This window comes from Triticum urartu, chromosome 7A (genome assembly GCF_056163025.1).
Source record: "Triticum urartu cultivar PI428250 chromosome 7A, HENAU_Tu73, whole genome shotgun sequence".
NCBI lineage: Eukaryota > Viridiplantae > Streptophyta > Magnoliopsida > Poales > Poaceae > Triticum > Triticum urartu.
In genome coordinates this window covers 239,107,362-239,113,627 of record NC_141879.1, presented here as the reverse complement: position 1 = coordinate 239,113,627, position 6,266 = coordinate 239,107,362, and positions in this window count along the sequence as shown.

The following is a 6,266-nucleotide window of genomic DNA, read 5'->3' as shown; positions in this document are numbered from 1 at the left end:
GTACTTGGGGTCTTCGAACTTGCCGGTCTCGACGAAACGAAGGGTTACTTGGGATCGACGGACGTCGTGGTAATTGTCAGCCCGAGTCTTGGCGTATCCGAGTTTTCTCAACGTAGTGCTAGTACAAAGCGATGGCCTGGAGCGGCACCGATATAGTCAATGCAGCGAGTCTTGGTGATGTCTGATGGGTCTCGTTTGTGGCCATGGTACAATGACTCCATGAAAAAAACAGAGCCAGATGGAAGCAAGGCCATGGCAGCGGCGGGTCAGTGCGCTTGACCAGATCCGAAGCCAGCATGTTCTCGAGGACAGGGGCACTCCGGGCAGCGGCGAGAGCTTGCAGGACGCAAGTGGAGAGGTTGATGGCGACGGGCGGTGCAAGATGGCAGTATGGTGGCCTCTGTTGCGGGAGACGGCTGCAGGCGAGACAGGGGGCGGCGGAGCTCCATGGGGATGCATGCAGCAGAGGGCGCAGGCGTGATTTGAGCGACGCAGCAAGGTGCCACGGCCAGTAGTGGCAGAGGCGATGCGCGATGGCTGGAGGCCAAGGTCGGTGGACGAAGCAGCAGCGGGCAACGGCGGATGATGGGAGGCACCCTTGGTGCGCCTGCGGCATCGAGCACGGGAGGAGGTGATGCGGGTAGTCCTCCTCGCCCTAGACAAGACGAGGCAGGGGAGGTCTTGGCGCGGGGCTCCGGCGACGCAGGGTGCCGCGGCGGGGCTTGGAGTCGGGGCGACGGACGAGGACGGCTTCTCCAACGGCGCTGGGTCGGGCGCTGGAAGGCGCACAGAGCTGCGGGAGCGAGGGAAAAAGGGAGAGGCCATGGGGATCGAGAGGGAGTGGTTGCAGGTGTGTGTGCGAGGTTGGCGGCGGAAGGGAACGAGAAGGAGGGGATCGGGAGAGAGCGAAGCTCTCCTGTGGCGGCGCGAGGGGAGAAGGTAGGCCTGGAGCTAGGTTAAGGAGGGCACAGGCTGGGCCTTGGAGGCCGGCCCAGTAGAGAAAGGGGCTGCGCCTAGGCGCAAATGGGCCTAGAACTTGGCTGGGCTCTCTCTCTCTCCCTTAAGTCCTTAGTAAAAAAACCCTAGAAAATAGAAAACCGCAAAGAAAGAAAGGAGAGAAAAGAAAAGATTAGAGGAAGGATTTGTGCACGCGGAATATTTTCCCGGACTCGCAAAAATATGCTTGTTCCGAGAAAATAGAAAAGACCATGATAGAAAGATTTAAATTCAAACTCATTTGATTTAAATTCAAATAATTTGAATAGGAAGTGGGTGAAAGAAGGTCCAAAAATGTTCGGATTCTTGGTGGAGCTCCGGAAAAATAGAGAAAGGATAAATAGAAAAGTTAAAGGCCAAGAGTTGTGATAACAAAGGCATTGGGATTTTGCAAGTGTGTTAAGGTGAATTCCAAAATAGTGGAATATTTAATATAGCTCCCTAATATTGGGGTATATGTTATAAAGAGAAATCACCACGTGAATTCCCTCAGTTTAAATGGATCAAAGATCCATGCCATTTATTTAGTTGAGTTAAGAAAAGAAATGACATGATGGCATGATGACATGATGCAATGCACGTGATGCAAAGATGAAATGCAACGGACCAAACAAATCACACGACGAAAACCCGGAAACCCTGGAAGGCATCTGAAGCTCCGGTCTTAGGGCGTCACACTTTGAGCCCTTGAGATACGATGAGTTCTACAACATGGCATTGAAGCAAGAGGCCGCTCAGTTGAGGTGTGATGCTTCCAAGAAGCGGGTCAGAGATGTTACTCCTTCTTCCTCTACTCAAGTGGCCAAGCAGCAGAAGTATTGGCTTCCTCCTCCTCCGTTCCGTTAGCCGTATCAGCAGAAGAGCAAAGGTGGCAGTGTATCTTCCCAACCACCCAACCCTGGCTTTCAGAACAAGACTTCGTCTCAAGCTCCAAGATCGAGTGTTCCGTATCACCGTCCGCTTTCAGAGGTCACGTGCAACAAGTGCCAACAGAAGGGTCACTATGCCAACAAGTGTTTCAACCAGAGACGTCTTCCTCCTCCTCCTCCTGTCAGATCGGCAAGTACAGCTATGGTCAAGCATAACCCCAAGCACGCCAAGGTCAATTTGCCGAATGCAGCTCAGGCAGAGGATTCGTTAGATGTCATCATGGGTAACCTTCCTGTTAACGATATTCCTGCAAGAGTTCTTTTTGACACTGGTGCATCGCATTGTTTCATGTCAAAGCCACTTTTTACCAAGCATGAGTTCGTTTCTTCTCATTTGGGTAAACAAATGGATATCGTTTCTCCTGGCAAACGTTTGAGTGCAAGTCTGGAGGTGCCAGATGTTACTATCACGTTGGGCGATTACAAGTTCCTTTCTTCCCCAATGGTTTTTGGTAACTCGGATATTGATCTTATTCTGGGAATGGATTGGCTTTCTAAGCACAAGGCTCAGCTTGATTGTGCAGCCAGGCAGATTCAATTGACTCATTCGTCTGAGGATGTAATTTTCTTTGCCGCTCGTGATGATACCATCCGTCTGTTTTCTCTCAATGAGAAGGGTGAACTGGATGCTATCTCGCAAATTCCAGTCGTTTGCGAATATCAAGACGTCTTTCCAGAAGAGCTTCAAGGAATGCCTCCGCACCGGCCAGTTGAATTCGTTATTGATCTTAAGCCTGGCACGGAACCTGTGTGCAAGCATCCTTACAAGCTCGGACCTGAAGAGTTGAAGGAGCTGAATAAGCAACTCGATATTCAAGAGAAGATGGGTCTCATCTGGCCTAGTTCTTCTCCGTGGGGTTGTGGTGTTCTTTTTGTGAAGAAGAAGGATGGAACGGACCGGCTTTGTGTTGATAACCGTCCATTGAAAAAGAAGACCATCAAGAACAAATACCCACTTCCCAACATCAACGAGCTGTTCAAACAACTCAAAGGTGCCCAAGTTTTCTCCAAGCTTGATCTCTGTATGGGTTATCATCAGATTCGAATCCGTGAGCAAGATATTCCCAAGACGGCTTTCAGGACAAGCTATGGTTCATACGAATACACTGTCATGTCTTTTGGCCTCGTCAATGCTCCTCCGACTTTCTCTCACATGATGAACTTCATCATCAACGCCTACATCAATGACTTCGCTTTGGTCTATCTCGATGACATTCTGGTTTTCTTGAAGAACAAGGAAGATCATGCCAAGCATTTGCGTTTGGTGCTCGATAAGCTCAGGGAACACAAGTTCTACGCCAAGTTCTCCAAGTGCGAATTTTGGCTCGATGAGGTTCTTTATCTTGGTCATATTTGAATCGCAGACCGGTGTCATATTTGAATCGCTTGCCATTTCCAAACCGTAACTCCGATTCCGGCGCTCTTTATATCGTTTTCAAGCGATATCATCTCATCTTTCTAGTGGCACACTTGGATTTCCATGTTGAGGCCAGGTTCTTGCATTTCCTGTCATATCTTGCATATGCATCCCGCATCGCATCCCGCCTAGCATATCATCCTTGCATCATCTTGTTTGATCCTTGCATGTGGTTGATTGTGTCCTTGTTGCTTGTTTGTCTTGTTTGGGTAGAGCCGGGAGACTAGTTCGCTAATGAGAAGCCCGTTGAGTTTGCTTTCAAGGATCCAGTCAACTCTGACAACTGTGCAGGCAAGATGATCATACCCTCGAAATCACTACTATCTTTGCTATGCTAGATTGCTCGCTCTTTTGCTATGCCAATGCTACGATGCCTACCACTTGATTTCAAGCCTCCCAAATTGCCATGTCAAACCTCTAACCCACCATGTCCTAGCAAACCGTTGATTGGCTATGTTACCACTTTGCTCAGCCCCTCTTATAGCGTTGCTAGTTGCAGGTGAAGATTGGAGGCCGTTCCTTGTTGGAACTTTTATTTACTTGTTGGGATATCATTATATTATCTTGTTATCTTAATGCATCTATATACTTGGTAAAGGGTGGAAGGCTCGGCCTCTCGCCTAGTGTTTTGTTCCACTCTTGCCGCCCTAGTTTCCGTCATATCGGTGTTATGTTCCCGGATTTTTGCGTTCCTTACGCGGTTGGGTTATAATGGGAACCCCTTGATAGTTCGCCTTGATTAAAGCTTTCCCAGCAATGCCCAACCTTGGTTTTACCATTTTCCAACTAGCCTCTTTTCCCTTGGGTTTCCGGAGCCCGAGGGTCATCTTATTTAACCCCCCCCCCTGGGCCAGTGCTCCTCTGAGTGTTGGTCCGAACCAAGCAGCCTGTGGGGCCACCTCGGGGAAACTCGAGGGCTGGTTTTACTCGTAGCTTGACCTATCTGAGTGTGCCCTGAGAACGAGATATGTGCAGCTCCTATCGGGATTTGTCGGCACATTCGGGCGGTGTTGCTGGTCTTGTTTTAACCTCTCGAAGTGTCTTGAAGAACCGAGATACCGAGTCTGATCGGAACGTCTTGGGAGGAGGTCTATTCCTTCGTTGACTGCGAGAGCTTGTCATGGGCTAAGTTGGGACTCCCCTGCAGGGATTTGAACTTTCGAAAGCCGTGCCCGCGGTTATGGGCAGATGGGAATTTGTTAATGTCTGGTTGTAGATAACTTGAACCTTAACTTAATTAAAATGAATCAACTGAGTGTGTTACCGTGATGGTCTCTTCTCGGCGGAGTCCGGGAAGTGGACACGGTGTTGGAGTAATGCTTGCGCAGGTTGTTCTCTAGTTTCTCACTCGCGCTTCGCCTTCTCTTCTCGCTCTCTCTTTTGCGAATAGGTTAGCCACCATATATGCTAGTCGCTTGCTGCAGCTCCACATATTGACCTTGCCTTACCTATAAGCTTAAATAGTCTTGATCGTGAGGGTGCGAGATTGCTGAATCCCTGTGGCTCACAGATTACTATTACACCAGATGCAGGGCCTGATGATTCCGCTCCAGGAGACGCGTTTGAGCTCAAGTGGGAGTTCGACAAGGACTCTCAATGTTACTATGTTTCTTTTCCTGATGATCAGTAGTGGTGCCCAGTTGGGGTGATCGGGACCGTGTCGCATGTTGGGTTATCTTTTATTTTAGCGCCGTAGTCGGGCCATGAGTGTTTGGATGATGTAATGTTATTTATGTACTTGATTGACATGGCGAGTGTAAGCCAACTATGTTATCTCCCCTTTTAATATCTATATTACATGGGATGTTGTGAAGATTACCTAACTTGCGACATATGCCTTCAATGCGATTATGCCTCTAAGTCGTGCCTCGACACGTGGGAGATATAGTCGCATCGAGGGTGTTACAAGTTGGTATTCAGAGCCTTCCCCGACCTTAGGAGCCCCATTGATTGATCGTTTTTAGCGGCCGAGTTGTGTCTAGAAAAATGTTTTGAGTCATTTAGGAATTATATATCGGAGAGTTAAGGAATTCTTTTTACTTCCCAGTCTCCTCATCGCTCTGGTAAGGCATCCTGACGTAGAGTTTTGACTCTTCTCTTCTCAAATTTCACTAAATTTTTTTTTAGGATCACGCGGGTATCTTGGAATCATTCCGATGGTTTTATGATGAGAACATTGTCTTGGTGCCTCCTATCAGGGGTTTTGTGGAAGTGTCCCGTGGAGTTGAGCTCTGAGGTGTTGTCGTCATAATTTAATCGTTGCAGTTTTGGAATACCTGAGTTTAGTACGCCGACATCGAAAATCTCTTTTATGCAGTTCGTTGGTGAGATAACCTCGACGCCACGCAGTACTGGGGTGGGAGTTCGGGAGTATCACCATAACTTGTATAACGGATGCTTTTCGAAGGTTGAGGTAGATGGTTTCCGAAGTTTTCTTGGTTATGTGTTGAAGGATGGATACAGCTGGATGTAGGATTTGCTAGATTTGGGTGAGATATTATGCTTCCCCTGTATCCTCGAGGGTATGATCATCTTGCCTGCACAGTTGTGAGAGTTGACTGGATCCTCGAAAGCAAACTCAACGGACTCCTCATTAGCAAACTCGTCTCCCGGCTCTACCCAAACAAGACAAATAAGCAACAAGGACACAATCAACCACGTGCAAGGATCAAACAATATGATGCAAAGATGGTATGCTATGCGGGATGCGATGCGGGATGCATATGCAAGATGTGACAAGGAAAGCATGAACCTGGCCTCAACATGGAAATCCAAGTATGCCACTTCAGAGATGAGATGAAATCACTTGAAAACGATATAAAGAGCTCCAGAATCAGAGTTACGGTTTGGAAATAGCAAGCGATTCAAATATGACACCGGTCTATGATTTACAACAAGTAGCCATCTAAATGCAATGAGATGAA